The sequence below is a fragment of the Schistocerca serialis genome, chromosome 5, assembly GCF_023864345.2.
Source record: "Schistocerca serialis cubense isolate TAMUIC-IGC-003099 chromosome 5, iqSchSeri2.2, whole genome shotgun sequence".
NCBI lineage: Eukaryota > Metazoa > Arthropoda > Insecta > Orthoptera > Acrididae > Schistocerca > Schistocerca serialis.
In genome coordinates this window covers 670,646,835-670,671,033 of record NC_064642.1, presented here as the reverse complement: position 1 = coordinate 670,671,033, position 24,199 = coordinate 670,646,835, and positions in this window count along the sequence as shown.

Genomic DNA, 24,199 nt, shown 5'->3' with positions numbered 1-24,199 from the left:
CAAATAAAAGATATCAATCTGTAAGGGCAGTTTTCGTGTCCCTGCAAAGAAAACGCGCAGACAATTCACGCCGCCGGCGAGATAAATCACAAACGCCTGGCGTAGGCAGTAAGTCTCTGTCCACATATCTGTCGCAAACGAAGTCTGCTGCATAAAAGCACGAGAAAAACAGATTTTTTTTTTTGTTTTCAAACGAAGCGAGGAAGTCGACTCGACTCTCCATCATATGTGCCTTGTCAATTGACTAGTGACACCACATGTCGAAATTTTCAGGTTATGAGCCGATTTTTACTGGTGTCTTGGCCTGTCCAGAATAAGATGACTTTAGGTCACTGTTAAGAATTATAAATATAATATGTTTCACGTAATGAAATGTCCTAGTACATACAAGGTACGAAATGAGTTCCTGAACGCTTCAATGGCGGTGCTCAAGAAAGTACAGCAGGAGTATGCTATCAGCCATTGAACTAAAGCAGTGCACGCCCGTGTTGGGTGTTCCGAAAACACTCAGATGCATTTGTTCCATTATTGTATTATTAGTGCGACCCACTGTTCCCTTGAACTGTGTTTCTTCTCCCGCGTCCCGACCATCTTCTCACCGTGCCTTACCTTGGTGTACCAATGTATACTTCTATTGTGTAGTTGTGACCCCTCCACGCACTATCCAATTTTTTTGTTTCCTTCTTTCTTTTATAGTGAGAAACAACCAGGTGAATTTTTAGATGTCACTAGAGATACGAATGGTAAGTAATTTTTGGAATACTAGCTGATGTGATAGTGAAGTGTGAACGTGAGGGGATACGTACAGCACAAAAGCGTACAGGCCGACCTTGTCAGTTGACTGACAGAGTCCGCCGACAGTTGAAGAGGGTCGTAATGTGTAATAGACTCACATCTATCCAGAACATCACACAGAAATTCCAAACTGCATCAGGAGCCACTGCAAGTACTACGACAGGTAAGCGGGAGGTGAGAAAACTGGGATTTCATGGTCGAGCGGCTGCTCATAAGCCACACATCACGCCGATAAGTCCCAAAGGACGCTTGGTGTGAGGGGCGTAAATATTGGACGATTGAACAGTGAAAACATGTTGTGTGGAGTGACGAATCACGGTACACAATGTGACGATCCGATGGCAGGGTGTGGGTATGTACGAAACTCAGCTTGCCCGTTTCTCACATGATACAGTGCGAAGGGTAGATGAAAGCCAACAGGCAGATTGCATATTTCTAGAAGATACCTGCCTAACGATTTTGTTGTCTCCAACATACATAGCTCGAAAGGGCTACAAATCTGCTAATACGGAGGCATATAGTGTTTTCCCCAGGTTCCGTCTGCGAGTGGATCAGAAAACGAAATAACTAGTAATGGTACGGATTACCCTCCCCACGCGCCGAAAGTTGGATTGCCGAGTATCGATGTAGATGTAGATATCGAAACAGACACCATTTCCACTCCCTCGGCACCGTGTAACCACAACAATGTTTATTGCGACAAAAGCTTTGTAGAAAGACGCCCACAAGTAGTTAAAATACGTGCGATATTGACACGAATGTAGCCTTATATACATATAACAATCGTGCAGCAGAAGTCTTTGCACATATGCTATTGGCGCTTTGGCAATCAAGCTAAATTTAATGATTTTTCTTTCAGTTATCATTACAACATATTAAACCACAAACTAAAAGGCCCTCTTTTATTTTGCTTGTAAGCATAGTTTGTTCATAATGTATCACAGCGAAACTCTATCCTAATAATGGAAATTTAAGTTTCTTGTTCTTGTTCTTCTTCTCTCTCTTTTCATGTCCTGCCTTCCATGTTCGTATCCGTCTAATTTTTTATACCGCCCATTATTAAGTTACGGCTTTCTGACAATTCGATCTAGAAACACTGTAATACATCTTCATGAAGTTTCGGTTTCGCCTGCTTTTTAATATGATGAAAGCCGTGAGACGTGTTCCACACAACACGTTCCTTACAGCCTTTTCCTTTATCAGTGTTTCCTGGTGGCTGTTGTGAGTGAAAAATATGTTCTCTGTCCCACGGCAGATGCACGCACGGATGCCCGTGGTGTGTACTGCGGGTAACAGGCCGGCAGCCAGCAGGCGCTGCGCGGCACACAGTGATTTACGAGGGGCCCCAGCACTGCGCCGCGAGGAACGCCAACCAGGCTGCGGCTGCTGCCGCTGCTGCTTCTGCGACGTCCCAGATAAGCGGCCGCGGCGACTGATGCGGGGGCGGGCAGCGCAGTGGCTGCACCGTGCTGCGTGCGGGAGTGCGTGCGTGCGTCCGTGCGGCGCGCTGATAAGGCTGCCGATCCGCCGCAGATCTCTGCGGCTGCCGGCAGTGAGGGCTTACTCTCCTCCGCACTACTGGGGAGACTGAAGGGGTGCGCCGAGGGAAATTGTGGAGAAAGAAGGTTAGGAACGAAGCCGGACGACCGCACCGATTGTAACGGGATAAAGCCGGCCGAAATTAAAGAGCGCTGGAGCTCCTTGCCAAGTTGCACAGTGCGCTACTTTACAGAAGACAGCTGCACAAAAAGGGCTACTTACTGCTTAAATTGGAGGAAACAAGTGCTCTCAATAGCGTAGGTGCTTTCCTTTTTTTTCTGGCCTCCTCGTCTTACTTTTTATTTTCTACACACACTGACGATGTAAGGTCCATAGCTATTGGAACAAAGATTAACTTACTAGACATGCTGGAATATAAAATGCAGGATGTGTCAGAGATCATCATCATCAGTATTACCTGCCTCATCATCAGCATTTAATTGTTCATTCGTTCTCCTCTATTCTGTCATCGACAATGTAAGTTTATAGTCCCTTCTGTACATACGTTATGGTATAAAAGAAGACACGTATATCCTTATCACAACATGTTCTGATTTCCTGCTGTCTTATTGTAACTGATTTATAAGAAACCCTATGTTACTACTGGAAGAGGATTGCTAATGATGTTGATACTTAATCATTAAAGTTAAATTGAAAAGAGTGACACCGAGATTTTAATTGAAAGAAACTTTCGAACGACATTACTTTGTTTCCACAACGAATCTTTCGCTCTTAATCGGACTGTTGAGCCATTGCACAGTGATATTTTTTATTCCAGGACTCCAAGTCCAGTAGAGAGCATTTGTGAAATTTGGACGTCGGAGAGGTACTGTCAGAACTGACGTTGCTCATGTCAGGATTGTGCAGTCACTAAGAGCATTGCAAACAACACGTAAACTACCAGAAATAAATTCTAATCCAGCCCAATGCATTAATGTGCGGAGTTTTTTTTGCATTAGACTACCGATTAATTAGCCCTTGTATGGAGGCAGCAGATATTTTACTTTTCACTAAGCACGCACTGACCTGGGCAATTTCGCACGTAATCACATGTTATCTGCTCATGTTCGTTACAAAATAGGAAAAAAAGTAATTAAATATGCCAAATTTGAGGCAAGAGTTTTGATTTTGTAGTATCCTCAGTGCAGCATTTGCAGAAAAGGTAATAATGCAAGAAAAAGAATGAAGAACATTGAAAAGAATGCAAACTGTAAATTTTCAGAAAATGCAGGCAAGATAAACACAGTTAAGAAAAAATATAGTTGAGAAAAATACATAGTAAAGTTGAAATATAGTTAAGATAAAGCGTAGTTAATGTGAAACACAGTAAGGAAGAACGTAGTTAAGATAAAACATAGATAACGGGACCATAATTGCGATAAAACAAAGTCAATGAAAATCATAGATAAGTTAAAAGATATTTAAGATAAAAGATTCTTAAGAAAAACAAGGTTAAGAAGTTGTAATCAAGATAAAACATAGGATAAAACATGGATCATATAAAATACAGTTCAGATGAAACATAGGTAGAAAGGAAGAGGCTATCTCACCATCTGCCAAGATCAACGTCCACCTTGATGCAGGCAAAACGAAAAAAGAATTACTTGCACCAGCTACTGAAGTTAACGAAAGATCACTGTAACTGTTTTTACTAATCGAAAAATTCTTTCGTGCTATGACTTTCGCGTAATTTATTAATGTGCCACCTTGATACATTTTCATGTCAGGTGTAACTAATTGCCTGTCGGTAAACATTGAGATTTTGTGTGTGTGTGTGTGTTTGTGTTTTTTTTACCATAGCTTGGTTTGTACACCCATCAACACTGAGTACCTGTTGTGGTATAACTTATTTTTAGTCTCGAACACTTGTAAAGATGTTGCTCCATTTACGTTGTCTGGGCGAAAAGACACAAAAAGACCTGGTTGCTGGAAGTGTTGTATTCCTAAAAATGAAATTTTTTTTTAGTTTAGGAAACTGAAACCTATTTACTGTCACATATCTCCTAAATTATACAAGTTGTATCTTAACCTACAGGAGAAAATGTCCTTGGTGAAGAAAGTCCTCTTCGAACTTTCCATGTTCGTCCATACTGCAGTAGTATATACCGCCTTCCATCATTAGCTGAATGTGCGGGGTGCTACCATTCTGCCACCACAGTCCCTAACCATGGGCCATACCTGAAATTGGAGCCCAATTAGATGGAGAACTTTAAACGATAACACAAGCACTTACTAGAAGAATAGCTGACACTGAATTCAATGACGGTCGAATCTGTTTTCCCTTTTATTTATGATAAGCCCTGTTAATGCATCAAACAGGCAGATTAAATAAGGCTTTCTCCCAAAGAAGCCCGTATCAAATGCTACCGAATATAACTCAACATAACAGAACTTTAAAACTCTAGTGCGTCTTCAAACATCTTTCAAGTCGGAGACGCCACAGTTAGCACCTAGGATGTTGAAAATCGACCCGAGCAGAAAAGTATCACAAATCGATCAACAGGAAGCCTCCCGTTCTTTTCTTTATTTTTTTTTAGTCATTAGTCTTGTGATCTGTTTCATGCATGCCACCACGAATTCCTCTCCCGTACCAACCTCTTCATCTCATAATAGCGCTTGCAATCTGTCCTCAATTATCTGCTGCGTGTATTCAAATCTCTGTCGTCCTCAACAATTTTTTCCCTCTACAGCTCCTTCTACTATGGAAGTTATTCCCTGATGTCTTAAAACAGGTCCTATCATCCTGTCTCTTCTTGTTGTCAGTTTTTTCCCCTTTACTCAGCGGTTCTGAGGAAAACCTCCTCATCCCATATTGTATCATAAATCGTAATTCATTTCCTGCTGTTTTCACTCGTCAGTCAGCAGGTCGCTGTATTCTAAGGGCAGCGAACACCATACAGTATTACTTCTCGTGTAGGTACTTGGTGTTACCCTTGTTCCTTTCTTAAGTTTGATACTGTTCCTGGGATCAGTGCGATTTATGGCTGTTATATACCACGAATTATATTCGCTTCCGAATTAGTTTACGCACAGTTTGGTAACGGTTCGGCTTGATAACGGTTCTGTGGTTGGCACAATTATACAACATTTGGATAGCGTAGTTAGTATATCAGCATTTAGGTAAACAATTTTATCATTTTCCTTCATCGTCTTTTCGTGATATACGTGAGTCGCTAAAGCAGTTTTGAAACAGACAGTGGTAGTGACACTAATTGTGTAGAAGACAGTTCTGCTTGTAACGATCTCGACTCCAGAGGTCAAAGCATATGCGACACGTACCAAGAGCCGTTGACAGTATACATGAAATAAGTACTCCACGCAGCAGCTGGATCAGCAGATCGCATCTTGGTTTTCAAGGCACTGATAGCCGATTTTTAACGCAACTGTTACCTTAGTTTCTGGTCGTGGACTTTGATTTCGATATCAGACTGTGTGTGTTGTACATTTTTGCATGATTTAAGCTCACATAACTTGGTGTTGGATACTTAACTTTTCCACTGAGTCAATGACTTAACATCGATTTTAGTTTCTACATGCTACGTGGTACATGACAATGAGGTGCTTAGGTTCTGTAAAGATCGACGCCAAAGAAACCTCTTGTTGAAGCTAATGCTGCAAACTGTTACCAGTAAATCAGACATTTATTGCTAAATATCGTTTCAGTCATCTATGAACTGATGCAGGACTCCATTATATCACTGCTCTCATTTCAATAGTCTAAAAATTCCAACTAAACAAGAGTGCACTTCTTCTAAACTACACCTTTTGGTTTCCATTTCTCGAGTGTGGAGAAGTGTGTAAAGGTACTAGCAACGATATTTGCAGTAATATTTCTAAAATGTCATATTTTTATTATGAGTTGTACAGTTTCTGATCAAAAGTATCCCGACAGCAGTTTGTGGACATTGATATGCAGTACATATCCCTTCGCATATATGACTGCTTGAATTCTGCTGTAGCCTCTGTCCATGACATAACAGAACTTATGTGGAGCAATGGGAACCCATTATTCCTCAAGTGACAAAACCAGAGTCGGTAGTAATGTACCGCACTGGAGTGTGGAGTAAAATCGACGTTCTAACTCATTCCAAAGGTCTTCAGGTCGGGACTCTGTCTAGGTCAGTCCATTTCAGTAGTTATTGTCCCCAAAATATTGCATTACAGCTGCTAATTTGTTGTAAGCAGTTTCCAATGTCGCAAAATGTGTTTATATCCTTCCCTATTTAGCGTTCTTCTAAGTGCAATAATGCGACTACCGCCTTACCAAGAAAAACACCATGATGCCGTAACGCCGCTTCCTCTGTACTTCACTGTTGGTACAACACGTGATCGCTGGTGACGTTCATCAGGCATTCACAAATCCCAACCACTCCGTCGGATTGCTGGATGGAATATTGTTATACCGGAGCGGCTTGAGGGCCGGCAAACCATATAACACCACAGAGGACGAGGCTGTCTATGCCCAAAGGTGTACCCAAATGCACCATGGTAAAAACCGTCTATTTACACAAAAGATAATGGAAACAGACATTCTGAGCACAACTTTCTACAGGGGGAGCTCGAGCCACCGCCTGCAGAAGTATCACTACGCCGAAATGTGATTGGCAGGAGACAGCTATTCAGGGGCTAGAACCAGGCCAGAAGTTCAGTTCACGCTGGATGCCAACCTCGTACTGCAACCGTCGAAGATTACGCCTTCGTCTCGGAATTGGTTTGTTGCGAGTGTGTGAGTGTGTTACCACGAACCTTTGTTGAAAATAAGAAGTGAACTTTTGTTTGCCTAAACTAGGGGACTTTTTTCGTTATTGTTACCTTTCGTTTGTAAGTTCAGTCATCAACCTTGTGAACTTACATCAATAAAAGTTATGTTGTGAAACATTGCGAATTGTCAATCACAGCACTTATCATGATTCATCACTACAAATCCAGTCATCCACTGTTCAGTGGCGTTGCTTACCGTCGACTACAGGGATGTGTGGCTTGTGAGAAGCTGTTCTACCATTGAAACCCGTCCTTTTTAGCGTCCTAGCTACAGCCATTGTTTTAGTGGAGAGATAGGTACTGTTTTGGAACTCATGAGTGATTTTTTTCTGCAGATTTCATACGATGTTTTGCAATCACTCTCCACAATGTTTGACGGTCCCTGTGGGTCATTACCTGAGGTCTGACTGGAGCTGTGGTTCTTCCTTAGGCTTTCCACCAAATATCGACTTGGGCTACTTTAGAAGGGTTGAAATACCCTGATGAATGGTAACATACAATGAATAATCCACATGATGAAAAAACTCATGTTTCAGAAACTTCAGTTACGTCTGTTCAAATGGCTCTGAGCACTATGGGACTTAACTGCTGAGGTCATTAGTCCCCTAGAACTTAGAACTAGTTAAACCTAACTAACCTAAAGACATCACAAACATCCATGCCCGAGGCAGGATTCGAACCTGCGACCGTAGCGGTCTTGCGGTTCCAGACTGCAGCGCCTTTAACCGCACGGCCACTTCTGCCGGCTAGTTACGTCTGTCTATTGCATGTGTCTATAGGGATATCATCATGTAATCAAAGCAACTCATGCCTTAGAAACTGTTGATACGTTTAACCAATAAAGCACTGTGAAAAGAAATGAGACCAATGACACAGCTGTGGCTGAGCCTCTATTGATGTCTGGCTTGTCGTATTCCATGATGGCTTCCATAGGCCTAGGACGATTGTTACTATAATTGAAAATATTATAGCGAGAAAATACAGCCTCATCAGCACAGAAACGAACGGACTGGGAACTATAGAAACACAGCATATTGCCCTAATATTAGTTCACAGGAAGTTATTCCTGGATGAAGTTTGCCTCACTTAATTCTTGAGAACGTTGAAAGTGACCTGGTATAGACGATTGTTCCAGATCGTCATGTGATTACCGCCTTTCCTTCTAACAATTCTCGTTGTATTAACTGATGGAGTGTTATTCACAGAACGATGAAGCCGTTCGTCAGGCTCAAGAGTACGTACGCTAAGGTGACAAAATGTATGAGATACCTCCTAATATCGTATAGGACCTCCTTTTGCCCGGCGTAGTGGAACAGCTCGACGTGGCACTCAAAAAGTCGTTTGAGTTCTCCTACAGGAATAATGAGCCGAGCTGTCTCTATAGCCGATCGTGATTTCGAAACTGTTACCGAAGCAGGATTTTGTACACGAAACTATCTCTCGCTTATGTCACATTAATGTTCGATGCAATTTATGTCAGGCGATCTGACTGGGCGAATGATTCGCTCGAATTGTCCAGAATGTTCCTCCAACCAATTGCGAACAATTGTGGTACGGTGACACGGCGCATCCATTAAAATTACATAGTTGTTTGGGGAAATGAAGTCCATGAATGGCTGAAACTGGTCTCCTAATAGTCGAACATAACCATTTCTAGTCAACGGTCGGTTCAGCTGGACCAGAGGACTTGTCCATTCCCTCCAAAATATAGCCCACACCATGATGGAGCCACCACCAGCTTGCACAGCGTCTTGTAGAGAAGATGGATCCAGGGCTTCGCGGGATGTGTGCCACACTCGAACGCTACCTTCACCTCTCATCAATTAAATCGGGACTCATCTGACGAGCTCATCGTTTCCCAGGCGTCAAGGGTCAAAGCAATACCGTCACGAGAGGCACTGAAGGCGATGTGCTGATGGTAAAGACACTCGCGCCGGTCGTCTGCGGCCATAGCCCATTAACGGGACATTTCACCGCACTATCACAACGGATCCGTTTGTCGTACGTCCCACATTGATTTCTGCGGTTTTTTCATGCAGTGTTGCTTGTCTGTTAGCACTGACAACTGCAAACAATGGTCGCTGCTCTCAGTCGTTAAGTTGTGGCCGCCGACCACTGACCTGTCCGTAGCGACAGGTAGTACCTGCAGTTGTTTACTCTCGGCACAATCCTGATACTGTGGATCTCGGAATAATGAACTCCGACTTCCGAAATTCAATGTCCCATGCATCTATCTCCAACCATCATTCAGCTTTCAAAGTCTGTTAATTATGTCGGTAACTTTCTAACATGAGTCACTTGAGTACAGATAACAACTCCGCAGTGCCCTGCCCTTTAAATGCCCTGTGTACGCGATACTGCCGCCTTCTATATATGTTCATATGTTTCTCATCTCACTGTACATCGCTTGGTCTCCAAACATCTTCAACTCTCTTCTCAAATGAACCTATATCGCACAACTGTGAAGTCGTGCAAACTTCTCAAACATGACAACTGATTCCCGGGGTAGCATTCGGCATAAATTTTACTTACTGCGTCCGCATTACCATCTGCTAGGACATACATGTAGTGCATATCAGTCATTGTAAACATAGAATGCATCGTTGTGTTACGTTGTGATGGAAGATACTCTAAACCGGAACAAACGAGAACCTGCCACAGCAAAAGAAATTCCACCACCAACTGTAACTAAAAAAGTGCATATTCGATAACTTACACAAAGTGGAGTCACTACTGGGAACTCCTACTACAGGACCCTCAGGAACATTTTTCGAACCCACGATCGTATGAAATGTTTGTAATGTTCTGGTGTTAAGAATAAACCCCTAAAGTTTTTTACATATATTTTTATACCCATTTATAGGTCCAATCACGGCCACAATGCTGCATTGAACCTCTGCGATGGCGATGATAATGGCGATTTGGTTCATCATTGCATTTGTACGTGATAGAGCACCCTTATATTGCGGTGCAGGGACTCACACATTTTAATATCTACATCTTCCAGAGCGTAAATCGGTCGACTTGACATGCAGCCACTGTGTTCTGCCCTTAGCCACCTCGTATGGGGCCTGTGACTTTTACAGATTTCAACTACTGGACCTACCCACAGGAAACTGTTCTGATGAAAACTCCCTCTTTACTTTATGAATATTGACCCATAAAAATAATATCACATGCAATCTTAGCACATTTCAATAATAAATTAACACAGTCACACGTACTAAGACAACGGTAAAATTGGGCGTTTTAATTATTTATTGCTATGTAATGAGTAAATTCATTAAATTCAATGAATAATAATGTAAAACAGTACCCCTCTTTGTATTTGTCCTTAATACTGTGCTCGTCGTCTTGCTGGAAGATGTATCCCAAGTCTCGGAAGTTTTACTGACAAAGTGTAGACACGTTTTCACAACATATCGGCACATGATTTAATTCACATTTTAACTTCACGCAACAGCGAAAACACCGCATTCAACATTTTAGTCTTGAGATCTTCTTACTAGCGCCTTTATGAGAGAAAATACATCCTGTAGGCACTTTGAAACAAAGACTAATGCATACTCTGCCTGGCAACTACTGGGTGATAATTTGGCGTATACTGAGATTCGTGTATTAAAACATGAAGTTCTAATATTTCATAGATGCTGTATTGTTCACATTAATTATCAAAATGACGTGTGGTTTTTGTATTATTAACATTTTTATGTAAACTACTTTTTTCACTCTTAAAAATGCGTGGGGTAAAATAATGATGAAAGTTACTTCACTAAGTTGCAAAGCAGAAATTTTGGAATAGTAAATTACGCTACGTATAAAGAGCATTATATATTTAGATTTTACAAAAAATAATTATTTACGAAAAAGGGAACTGCCCTTTTAGAATATGATAGCAGTTTTCTGTTTAGTGGACAATAAATTTCCACGTAATGTTACGTAAATTACGTATAATTTTGGAACCATGTGGCATTTGCTATCATTCATGTAAACTGAAATCTGTAGGATAACTAATTTTTATGACCAACAGAAATCTACATTGAAAGAAACAAATAAAGTTTTAGCATATTGTGAAATAATTTCTAAAACTGTAGAATCTTCGTAAATACTTTATATAACATCATAGTCCAACAGACGTGGATCCCGTATTTTGTAGCTGTAATTAGAATGAACGTTGGTTAATAAAGGGATAAGATCGTATGTTTTGGGAAACTGGCGATGCTATTGCACACTATATTTGACACAGATGTCCCATTATTTTTTATTCTTATAAAATGAACAGGCCGTGCTGTATACACAGCCACCTTGAAGTATCATTGGATGATTCGCCGGTCGGGGTGGCCGAGCGGTTCTAGGCGCTACAGTCTGGAACCGCGCGACCGCTACGGTCGCAGGTTCGAATCCCTAAGTTTTAGGGTACTGATGACCTCAGAAGTTAAGACCCATAGTGGTTAAAGCCATTTGAACTATTTTTGGATGACTCCCTCTTGCCCTAGAGACCATCGTAGGAGAAAAGGGAGTGTATGAGGGGATGGTCGGCTATTGGATACATATATTACAGCGAAAGGCTGCTTCTAAGAGACAGGTGCATAAAACATGATGCAGGAAGCTGGCAATTGAAACGGAGCTCCTACATTTCTGGAGATATCATGTATAGATTTCTTGTTAAAGCGTTATGTGAAGGATCTTGTGTATGTGCCTATTGATCGAAAATTATTCCAATCTCAAAATGCGCGTTCCTCAACGACTCCTCCTAGGCTTTCGAATGTATAAGGTGAAATGGATATTAGCAAAGGTCTTGACCAAGTGACCGTGACTAAGGGGAATCTTACAGCAATATGTAAAAATTTGATTTTATACTACATTCTGTTTTCTGTTCATGCTCATGTATGAAATAGTCATAGTCTGTATTTAGTATCTTCAGTTTCTTTTACCTTGTATCTTAAATAGCAACTGAAATGTTTTCAGTACACAAAGAGGTAGATTTAAACCATTGTAACCTATACTATATATGTGTGTGAAAAGAGGTAGATTTAAACCTATACTATATATATGTGTGTGTGAAAAGAGGTAGATTTAAACCATTGTAACCTATACTACATATATGTGTGAAACATTTTAACTTCAACACACCACTTACGAATAATAACAAACACTTAATAATTTTCTTGCATTTGATATTTCGAATCGTAATTTTATCTATCCTACAGGTAAAGTTCGACCTATTTTCTAGGCAGATCTACTTACATTAGAACACAGAAGCTTGTGCAGCAGGCTGTGTGATGAACTGGACAGGCTTTTGACAGCACTGACTGAGAGAGGATCATTGGTGTCTAAAGCGCCAAAGGTGTGATTTGTGTGGGAAAGACGAAGTTTTACGGACGTAATAAACCGACCGATGCAAGAACTGTAATGCCCTATTGACCTGCTGCCTCTGATAGGTCCCTTAAGGCTACGGCAAACTTTGTCCTTAAGAGCTGAAACGCATTAGCAGAAGTTTTAGGAGCGGCAAGGCTTCACTCGTAACGAAGCGAATTCCGCCGGAGCAGCGTACGTTCCTCTTCGCTAATCGCCGAATTTCTCAACTTTGTAACTATGCCACTTTTACGGCACAAGAAGCCGTAAAGTGAGTGTGTCAGGATGCTGTAATGAAACGAGAATCCGAAGATTCATATCGAAAGTTTGTCTAGCAAACGCAGAGCTTACAACCGGTATTAAACCTGTGACGACTGTCGTTTGTCAATAACGAATTACGTATTGGAAACAGCTGATGCAAGATTGGCCACATGAGGAGCAGGCCAGGAGTAAATTCAGTTTTTAAACATTTCAAGGGCGGTGACAAGGAGCTGTTAAGTACTTATGGAAAGTCATTTGAAAAGCAGCTGTATTATTCAGCTTTTACTACAGCTAGTGTCAATCAACATCATAATCTTCACGGTATTTGTCCAACAGATGAAGAAAACTGTGCTTACAATTACGAGATAACAGGAGTATGAGTAAGAGTAGAAACAATATTTACAGTATATAAATTTAAATATACCTACTGAAGAGCTCACCAATTCTGTGTCTCGTTACACATAGCAGATACGATTTCATGTGATTATTATGGTAAAGATTGAAATGGTACTAGAGAAGTACAGCCGCTCGGGATTAGCCGAGCGATCTAAGGCGCTGCAGTCATGGACTGTGCGGCTGGTCCCGGCGGAGGTTCGAGTCCTCCCTCGGGCATTGGTGTGTGTGTTTCTCCTTAGAATAATTTAGCTTAAGTAGTGTGTAAGCTTAGGGACTGATGACCTTAGCAGTTAAGTCCCATACGATTTCACACGCATTTGAACAAAGAAGTACACGGATTGAGCAAATATGTGAAAACACTGCAATAAACGCTTATGTAAACATAAATTAAGGTGGTAGCCCACCTACAGTTCACGCTGTTGTGTTATACCATGCGCCGGCCGGTGTGGCCGAGCGGTTCTAGGCGCTTCAGTCTGGAACCGCGTTACCGCTACGGTCGCAGGTTCGAATTCTGCCTCGGGCATGGATGTGTGATGTCCTTAGGTTAGTTAGGTTTAAGTAGTTCTAAGTTCTAGGGGACTGATGACCTCAGAAGTTAAGTCCCATAGTGCTAAGAGCCATTTGAACCATTTTTTTGCTATACCATGAATGTCACCTGTGTAGTGTCCTCTATACAGTGCAACTGTGATTCATACTTTTAACATTATTCTGTGGGGTTCAGCGTATTTTGTCGGAGCTAAGTGAATTCTAACGTATCCACATTGTCGGAGCTCGCATGATGGTGCTTCGGTAATGCTCGTATACTGTACGCTTCCGTGACCAAGGAAGCCGAGGTGTTTCGTGTTTCAGGAAGTACCGGATCGAAGATTTATACAGCATACGAAGAAAGTGAGAAAACATCATTCACTAGCCGGCCAGAGTGGCCGAGTGGTTCTAGGCTCTACAGTCTGGAACCGCGCGACCGCTACAATCGCAGGTCCGAATCCTGCCTCGGGCATAGATATGTGTGATGTCCTTAGGTTAGTTAGGTTTAAGCAGTTCTAAGTCTTAGTGGACCGACGACCTCAGAAGTTAACTCCCATAGTGGTCAGAGCCATCTCATGGTTCAATATTTGTTCCCCAGTGGTGACATTGTTATTCCAAGACGAGAGAGCGTCTGTTCGAGCAACTCGCATCGTTCACGACTAATTCTGCGAGCACGCGGATGAATTGTCGCAACTCCCCTGGCCACCACAGTCACCAGATCTCAATGTTATTGTGCCTTCGTCGTGTACATTGGAGAGAAGTTTGAGTGATCAGTGCCCGCCTCCATCATAATGACCTGAAGTTCGAAATATCTTGCAGGAAAAATGATGTAAGATCGCCTTGAAAACTATCAAAGGAACGGGAAGCGTTTTTGAATGGCAATGTGTTCCTTACACGGTACAATGCATGGTAATGTCTTCATATTTTATTTCAAAACAAAAAAAAAAAAAAAAAAAGTTTACGTTTGCTCGACAGGTAACAGGGTTTGCAATGTAAAGTACTCGTTGAACCGGATCGCTTGTAGACTTGTTCTACCAAGGTACTTCTGCCGTAAAGGTCGGTTAACGTAAAGCACAAATTGCCTTCAAGCGGCTACATCTGTAGAAAGCAGGTACTCAGAAACACACCAATTGTGACGTAGTTCAAAGTACGATGTACACTTGTTATCTGAGATGAATTGTGACCTTGGTACTGAACATGGGTAATGTGCCAGGAAGCGATAAATAAAGTTACAGAAAGACATAGTAAACATACATTACCTATATGTTACAGTAGCTTTACGCCCGTTCTCTGCAACGGAAGTTAAAGAGGTGGCTTTGCATAGGTTTGGAGATTAGCGTATTGAAACAGACAGACAACGGTTTATAACGATATGTCTACGTAATGTGTATACATAAACATACAGTTATAAATGTCCCCGTTCGTAGTCACTAATTACAACAATATGTTTACTTTTGTGCTATAACATATAGCTATAATCAGCGGTGAAAATAAATTGGCGAACGCCGACCGTGTGCGGCTGTTTCTTGTTGGATCGTCTGATCAGTTGGAAGTTGCATTGCAGAGGAGAGTAAATGCCTATTCAAAATATAATTATTTTTGGATAGCGCAACATGAATTTCCTAAGGGACCGTAGTTGATCATGCATTTACCAGTAGAATATGGCGCGGCGAAAATATTTCGTCGCATGCAACTTCCGTCCGATTTCGACGCAAGAATTCGCGACTGTGAACTCTCTATTTGGCAGAAACATAAAGAAAATTAAATAACTTCATGAAGGAGTGAGACATAGATTCTATATTAAATAAGTAGTCCGTACACCAGTTCCATTTAACTCTGAATTTATGGCAATTAAGAGATGAACTTACACTGCAATGAAGGATTTAACATGGATGCCGTTTTGACTGACACTTCTCTTCTCGTAATGGAAATAATTCCTTTGACGTTTTCACATACACGTCGCACAATAAATTTACTGCTATGCAGTATTGCACTTTTAGTATTGCACTTTTACTTTACACTAAAATAATATTATTTTTAACGATAATAATACGTAATACGGCGGCAAGACGTGCTTGCGACACAAGTTACAGGAGACAAGAGAAAAAATGAGTAACTGTGTAACTGTTGATCGAGAATATATCGTCCATCAAAAGAATGTGTAAAAGTGTTCTTCTTCTGCCCGTTTTACGCGCCGCGGTTTTCAAAGTCAATAACTCACAGCATCTCTGACGGCGCTTCGACAATAAACAAGTTACGTCACAGGTCGTTCACCTTTTACATTCTCGCAACATTATTTGCTAACTGTAGCTGTTGCCGAGCGACTGCTCGTTTAGTGAATGATTTAAAATGATAAGGCAATCTCATAGTGTTACAGGTTTTAGAGTTGTATTAGTAGTACACATAGGGATACAGAGACAGACAGTATGCGCATAAGCAGGGTATAGAGCATGCAAAAACATAATTATATAATTACATGTATAACAGTGTTAAAATGTATTCTCAACGAAAGACATTAAACTGCACTAGCGTTGGTTAAATTTACAACACAAAAAAGTGTCAACGATATTTTTACAGTAAGAGTGTCGTTAAATAGCTGGTGGTCGCAGCTGTCAATTCAGAAGTGTAATTTGAGGTACCCTGTGGGGCAAATGCGGGAAGTACTACAGTTACGTAAGTAGTTTACAGTCAAGTAGTTGTAAGCGACATACTGGCAACTAAGAGCATGTCAAGTTACAAGCACCGCTGTATCACAATAGATACTCGTACATATTAAAAAGGATTGTAATACTTTTTGCTTATAAAAGTGATATACATCAAAATAAAAGTTAAATTGTAAAATTTACTTTGACTTTGTGCCTCTTTCACTTATTCTTGGATCGGTTTAGTTAACTTGGTTTAATGTTACGTTTTTCAGTCTGTGGAATAATATTCCGATTCCCGGAAGAAGCGTCCACGTAAATTTGCGTTTTATGTTTGCTTTTAAGTGTCCTTTCTGATCAACAAATATGAAGCCTGTGCTGCTTCTCTGTAGTGCTTGAGAATGTAACTCGGTATTGGGATGAACTTCTGCTGTGCCTTGATGAGCCAGAACAGGGAAGTTCTGTTAACTTTCTTGGCATCGTGGCCCGATGGACACGTTAAAAACTGTAGGAGTAGCAAACGCACATTCCTGCGTGGCCTGGTGAGTCATAAGTGGTGCGTCGATGGAGAAACACATCTTCCCGCCAAATTTTAGGGGAGGTGTTTCACTGGCTCGTCAGATCATTTGGGAAAGACTGATGGAAGCTTCTCGCAGGTTTCTCTCGAAAGAGGAGCCCGAAATAAGTATTCCTACGCATTCTTCTCGGAGTATGAATGATCTGTACCGTCACGCAGTGTACTTACCGGTGAGTTGTGAACTCGAGAGTAATTAACCGCTTCATAATTCCCTCATATTCTTCTTTTGGAGAGCAGTTAAATTATGAGACAATTTAGAATCATTGTTTCACTTCGCGTAAGTGTCCGGTTTGTTGTTTCAGAAAGACGTGGTTTCGAATGGTCCATTCTGTTCTTACCTACCAAGCCCTTAATTAGAGAGGCCATAATTTACCTTCCTCCGTTTGTCTCGTAAACACTCTCTAGCTTTCATTACTAAAGCATCAGTGTTCGCTTTCGTTTTCCATAAATTCCTTTCCCACAGATACGTACTTGCATGATATACAATGTAGTATCCGTTTGATCATTGCACAGAATATGCCCCACGTTGATATTTCTCCTACTAAGTTTACACTCAGTTGAAACGGGACAATTAGATGAGTTAATTTTCCATTCTTTCGCTGTCAAACATTGTATAATGTTTGTCTCGTAAACACTCTGTAGCTTTCATTACTAAAGCATCAGTGTTCGCTTTCGTTTTCCATAAATTCCTTTCCCACAGATACGTACTTGCATGATATACAATGTAGTATCCGTTTGATCATTGCACAGAATATGCCCCACGTTGATATTTCTCCTACTAAGTTTACACTCAGTTGAAACGGGACAATTAGATGAGTTAATTTTCCATTCTTTCGCTGTCAAACATTGTATAAATTGAGCAGGAGGATGTTAATAAATGTTGTAGTTGGCAGTACGTCTTCAAAATTAGCGCTTTCGCCGTCACAAGTTGCTGTAGTACACAACAGAAAGATACCAACTGCATGCAGAGATCTAACCGGCGTCATCCTAAGATTGTACCGTGTTTGCGCTACCTTCCTTAGGGCTATGTTAAGAAATCTGTCTTGAATTCAGGGCTCACGTGTTTCATTTTGCTTTCGGTAGAACCCAATGGGCATTGTACTTATGGTCGACGAACGATTCAGAATTATAATAAAAAAGGTTGGGATGTCTCTTGAGGGAAGATGTTGATATAGTCTTGTAGGCCACGAACGACAACCGTTAACTACTCAAAAGTAGTGTCACATATAATCTTCAGACATCTCCAACGATTTTTACTACTATTGCAACATGTTGTTGTTGTGGTCTTCAGTCCTGAGACTGGTTTGATGCAGCTCTCCATGCTAATCTATCCTGTGCAAGCTCCTTCATCTCACAGTACAGTGAAACATAGTAAACCAAAAAGGGCCTTTCAAAATAAGCAAATTATGTGACAGCGGAGAGAGGTATCACGAATCCGAATGCTCCAGTAGAGGGAAGAGACATTTTTACTGTAAGGATTTTTTCCCCAATAAATTCGCACTATTATGATCAATATTAAAAGCAGTCAATCTCGTTTACCAATTAAAGATAGAATCTACCAATTCGTCTTTTACTTTGTTATGATAGCCCACAGGTAACGCTGCATGTTGAGTGAAATAAAATTTATTTTAACAAGTTCATTATACTCGCAATACACGTTCCGACTCACACTTGTGACATCAGAAACAGGGGGGTGGTACCGTCTGTACGCAGGAGGTTGGTTCTGCAGAACCGTAGAAGGGCATCATCAGCGCTAGCAGAGCTGGTTGGCGGATGCTTTGGCAATGCAAAGTTTAGTAGTTTGGTTTTGGCCGGCGAACCAGCCACATTCGCTAGTAGCGTAGATGCTTTGAAGTTCCTCAATAGACAGTTCTCAGATGGTGTTTGATGTAGGACTTACTAAATATGCTGAGCTACGAAGGATTTTGCCAAACTGGTGAGTCTGAGACGGATCATTCGCCATTTCATTCGCCCATGTATCAATTTGGTGTCACCCCGTGAACACGCCACAGGAGGACACAAAATAGTAGCACTGGAAAAGCATGAGCACCCTTTGCTGCTTCTCATCACGTTCAAATTTCATCGAATGATTGAACCCGTACCTAATGGTTCCAAACGGTGGAAACATTCCTGTGTGTTGCGTCCCAAACGTGTGCCGTATCGTTCTGTGGGGATGCAGCCACACATCGTCCTTAGAAAAGGGTTGCAACGCCCGAGGATGCCAGCAGTGTCAAAGTATGTGAAGAACTCTTCCCGTTGCCCATCGCACGGCGAACTACCTTTTTCGGCTGCGAAATGTGTGGGAATCAACGCCCCGGGAAACGGCTGGTTTTATTGACGACCTTTATACCTCCCCTGCGACCGTTTCGTACCGATGCTCATCTCCGGTGTGTCTGTAATGTTTTCCTGGCCATTCATTAGAAAACCTCTTGAATTCAAAGCTAGCTGTCGCGGTTCTGACTTGCAACGCAGACGCGTCAAGAGTAGAGGTGAAAAGTGGGCAAGTCGGGGTCTGAACACGGTCCTACTGTGCGACACGTTCACGGTAGCGCTGGACGGAATTGCGGTGAAGTTTGGTGCCAACGAGACATCATTAACACACCTAACAGGTCACATGAACATTTTAGCTCTGGCCTTTTCCCTGCATGTCTCGTCACCTTTCTGTTCGAAGCGTCGTCGAGTCCGAAGCTGATGTCGCGGTTTGCCACGCTTTTGCACCATAACAGAGGAAATTTGTACGAACATTTGAGCCAGACTTGTTCATCACAATGGGTGGGGATTACGGGGTCCCGAAAATATGGTACTTTAATTCTGTTGCTCAATGTTATTTAAATTATTCCGCCTATTTACTCATCTTTATAAGCGTTTCAGCTAGTCCCAGCTATTTCAGGAACAGATAATTATGTCTTTGCGTGGGTAGCCCTGTACAAGGGTGAAGAATTTATCTGTGCACTCGTCTGTCCCCTTGGGTAGTAGTAAAGAGATAATTCAGGGACCTGCAGTCATCTGTATCCCTGTCTGGCTTATGAAGCCGCAGGTATATGACAGTGGTCGCATTCTGAATGACAACCACAAATTTCACACAAATTATACATAAATCAACTGTAATCAAAAGTAACTACGATGTAGGCTTCCCGCACAGGGAAGGAGCGCCTGGTCCCCGGCACGAATCCGACCGTCTTGGGTACAGGTCCGGTGAGCCGGCCAGCCTTTGGATGGTTTTTGGCGGTTTTCCATTTGCCTCAGCGAATGCGGGCTGATTCCCCTTATTCCGCCTCAGCTACACTATGTCGGCGATTACTCTACCACGCAAACATAGGGGTTACACTCGTCTGGTGTGAGACGTTCCCTGGGGGGTGGGTGGTGGGGGGATGGGGGGAGGGTGGATTCCACCGGGGGTGGAACTGCACAATAACCCTGGGTTCGGTGTGGGGCGGCGGAGGGGTGAAGTGGACTGCGGTAGTCGTCGTGGGGTTGTGGAGCACTGCGGCCGCGGCGGGTACGGAGCCTCTCCGTCGTTTCTTGGTGCCCGGTTAAAATACAATACATACATCTATGACGTAGAGAATGATGCTGTATTAAACAACTTGTTTTCTGGAGATACAGCAGATCAAGAAAGTTAGTTGAGCATAACATTTTTTGAGCTACCACTCACAGATTCGAATATGGCCGCAATCATTTTTCTGACCTACATATTCTACTCCGAGGTAAACCTCCTGGTTTATTGTCAGAGGATACAAATGAGAAACTTTATTTCTAATTGACTACAGATACTGAAAAATATAGCGAACATTTTTATGTGTGAAATTTCGGTTATAAATAATAGCTTTCACTACTACATTCTTTCTTAATTATAGTTCATCTATCCGCCGAGATCTATGTCAGTGGTAACAGTGTGTGATGTAGTAATACAAAATAAAGAGCGACATACACTTGTGGTGAATCAGCTGATACTAAAGGAAACTTTCTATGGAATCATTCTCTTCATGAGGGGTACATCAGTCGGGTACTTGGTGAAAGATATTGCACTCTTCGCAACTCGAATGTTGATGATTCACGTTATTAAAACTTTAACAGCTGGACAATTTTGGCCTTACCGTCCATTTTCAAATGCAGTTGGAGACAGCCTATTATATTTCAGTTTGTTGTGTACTGCTTAACCACTGCAAAATCTGCCATCTTTTAGCCGCCGTTAGCAGTTTTACATATCACGTCCTCAGACCATGATACGAGATTGCGAAGTAGCACGTCAACAAGACAGCTGAGCAAAAAAAAATTTGAACGTTTTTCTGGTCGTATATTTTTGATATAGCAAACTATTTTCTTCCACTTTTTAAATACAGTCAGTCTTATATTTTAGGCTGTTATTTTTTTACTCGATGCGCTATCAGCCACTTTAGCCGTTAGTAGTACTCTTTGCAAAAGAAGATCTTAGGTAAATTCCGCTAGATAATGAACTGATTATAATGCTTGTCTTATTTATAAAAAACTGAAGAGTTTTCTTTTGAAAAATTCAGAGGCATTTTCGATCTCTTTCTTGTACAATGCCATTGAATATGGTATGTAAGAATAAAATTGGCTAAATGTGCAGTTATCGATAGAGTGAATGGACAACAACGGCGGTGAAAACATTAAAATGTCTTTCATTCTATGGGATATATACAACAAGAATCGAAGGTTGGAATTCAACTCTCCGTCAAGGACGAGGTCAGTAGGGACTGACGATTAAAAGACGGCAGCTGCCATAACCCGATTTCCCAGAAACTTGGCTCAGTGTAAAAAGAGGCAAAGTAAGTGAATACTCGAGTCCCGATTTATCCGTAGATACTTGACCGTCTCGCAGAAAGTAAAGATCGATGTTGTGAGGTACTTTATGTGCCTTAGAGCGAGTAAATTTTTCAGTCGAAACGGTGGAGCAGTAATTAACGTCGCAGATTCATACTTCTGCGATCGGTGTTGGAAACACGATCACTACTTTTATTTCTGTAAATAGTCCTCACGGGTCTGCCACCGGATCACGTTGTGTAAATTCAACAGTATTTCCTTGGAGCAACTGTATGACATCTAGGTATCTAGCTACGAGCGAGGTTGGACCACCTGAAGATGTCAGTTGCTCCGAGGAAATATTGTGGAATTTGCACAACGTGATCCGGCGGCAAACCCGCGAAGGCCATCCACCGAGAAAGCTTGAAGAGTGGCATTTTTATCTCTGTTTCTCCTTTATCTACTAGCGTACATAAAAAATTTCTACACGAGTGTTTCCCAGTGTATACTGAAATAACGTTGTCCTTATTCGTCTAATAATAGCATGTCTGGTGAATGAATTTCAAAAAAATTAATGAAAAATTTAACTGAAATTGTTATCGGTAAAATTCCTGCAGTGTATCTCGATTCGTAATGAATGACAAGCGCTGGATTTCAGAAAAGTGATCCATTACGAATGGTTTCCATGTGAAAATGTTGCCAATGCGTGAAATCTTCAACAAAGTTAACGTTTATTTGTCCGGTGGGATTTATACGAAGAAATGCAACAATCGCAAACCCCCATTTGTGTGATTCTCGTCGTGTTCCGAATTTCATTGTTTCAAATGTTTCAACGATCTTTGTAATCCAAGGGAATGCAGAAAATCTTCCTGAAGAGTAAACAGCAGAGTATAATATAAGGATTGAGAACTGCTGTATGAATGAAGTACAAGTATATGAGAATTTAAATAGATTGTAACCCCTGAAGACAACATAAACACATATATTGCATAATAAATGTATGAAACTTATTGTGAAACCATTTTGCAATTTTACAATTAATAAGGAAAATTCGTGTACTAACTTTCTTCTGACATGAGTAGGTACATGAAAAAAATAAAATTAAAACAATAATTTGGCTTCGTGCATGGGACCCAGTGTTGAAGACCGCTACCCTAGCCACTGCGCCAACAGCTAGATTAAGATAATCGATTGCTAAAGGACATGGAAAACTTTGATGGTCGTTTTCTCTGAATCGCTCTCGTATCTACGGGTGAGTCGAAACGCGTGATCGTTTTGATGTTAGACATGGAATCGTTTTAAATGTTTTCTTCAACGTTTACTTTGAACAATTAGTTCAGGAATTCACGCGAAGTGTAAATGGTTGGCGAAAACATATTTGACCTATTAGCAACCATTGACGCTGAGCTAATAGAGAGGATCACGACGAAGACAGGGGTCAGTGTCTACAGGACCGTTGCCGCGAGAGTGAATACCGTAATATTCAACTTCACCAAAACTAAACGCGAAAATATCAGCGTAATAAAGCAAATAATAAACCTCTTATTTCCTTCCTGAGAGAAAGTCTCCATGCCTTCCACACTAACTGTGTAAGCGTATACCAGATATGGCATAAATTCAAAGGAATAGTATCGACAGCAGTTGAGAGATTTACACCAAAAAAGTTAAAGAAGCCGGAACAAATCACCCCTTGTTGTTGTGGTCTTCAGTTCGAAAACTGTTTTAATGGAACTCTCCATGCTACTTTATCCTCTTCATCTCCGAGTAAGTACTGAAACCTACATCCATCTGAATCTGTTTAATGTATTCATGTCTCCGTCTTCCTCTACGATTTTTACCTTGCACGCTTCCCTCCAGTGCTAAAAAAGTGATCCATTGATGTCTCGGAATGTGGCCTACCAACCGATTCCTTCTTCTAATCAGGTAGTGCCACGAATTTCTTTTCTCCCCAGTTATATTTAGTACCCCCTTATTAGTTACGGTATCTACTTATCTAATCTTAAGAATTCTTCTATAGCACTACTTTTCAAAAGATTCTATTCTCGTGTTGTCTAAACTGTTTATCAGCCACGTTTCTCTTCCACAGATGGCTACACTTCATACAAATAGTTTCAAAGACAACTTCCTGATATTTAAAACTATACTCGACGCTAACAAATTTCTGTTCTAAAAAAAAGCTTTCCTCGCCACTGTCAACCTACATTTTACGTCCTCTGCTTCGGCCACCATCAGTTATCCCAAATAACAAAACTCGTCTACAATTATCAGTGCCCCATTTCTTGATCTAATTCCCTCAGAATCACCTGAATTAATTCGACCACATTCCTTTATTCTTGATTTCCTTTTGTTGATGTTCATCGTATATCCTAACTTGACGACAGTGTCCATTCAGTTCAACAGCTCTTCCAGTTCCCTTGGCGTTTCTGACAGAATTACAGTGTCATCGGAAAACAAGAAAGTTTTTTTTTCTTTTCCCTGGACTTCAGTATCGTAATCCAAACTTTTCTTTTCTTTCCTTTACTGCTTGCTCAACGAACAGATTGAATAACCTCGGGGATGGGCTACAATCCTGTCTCACTCCCCT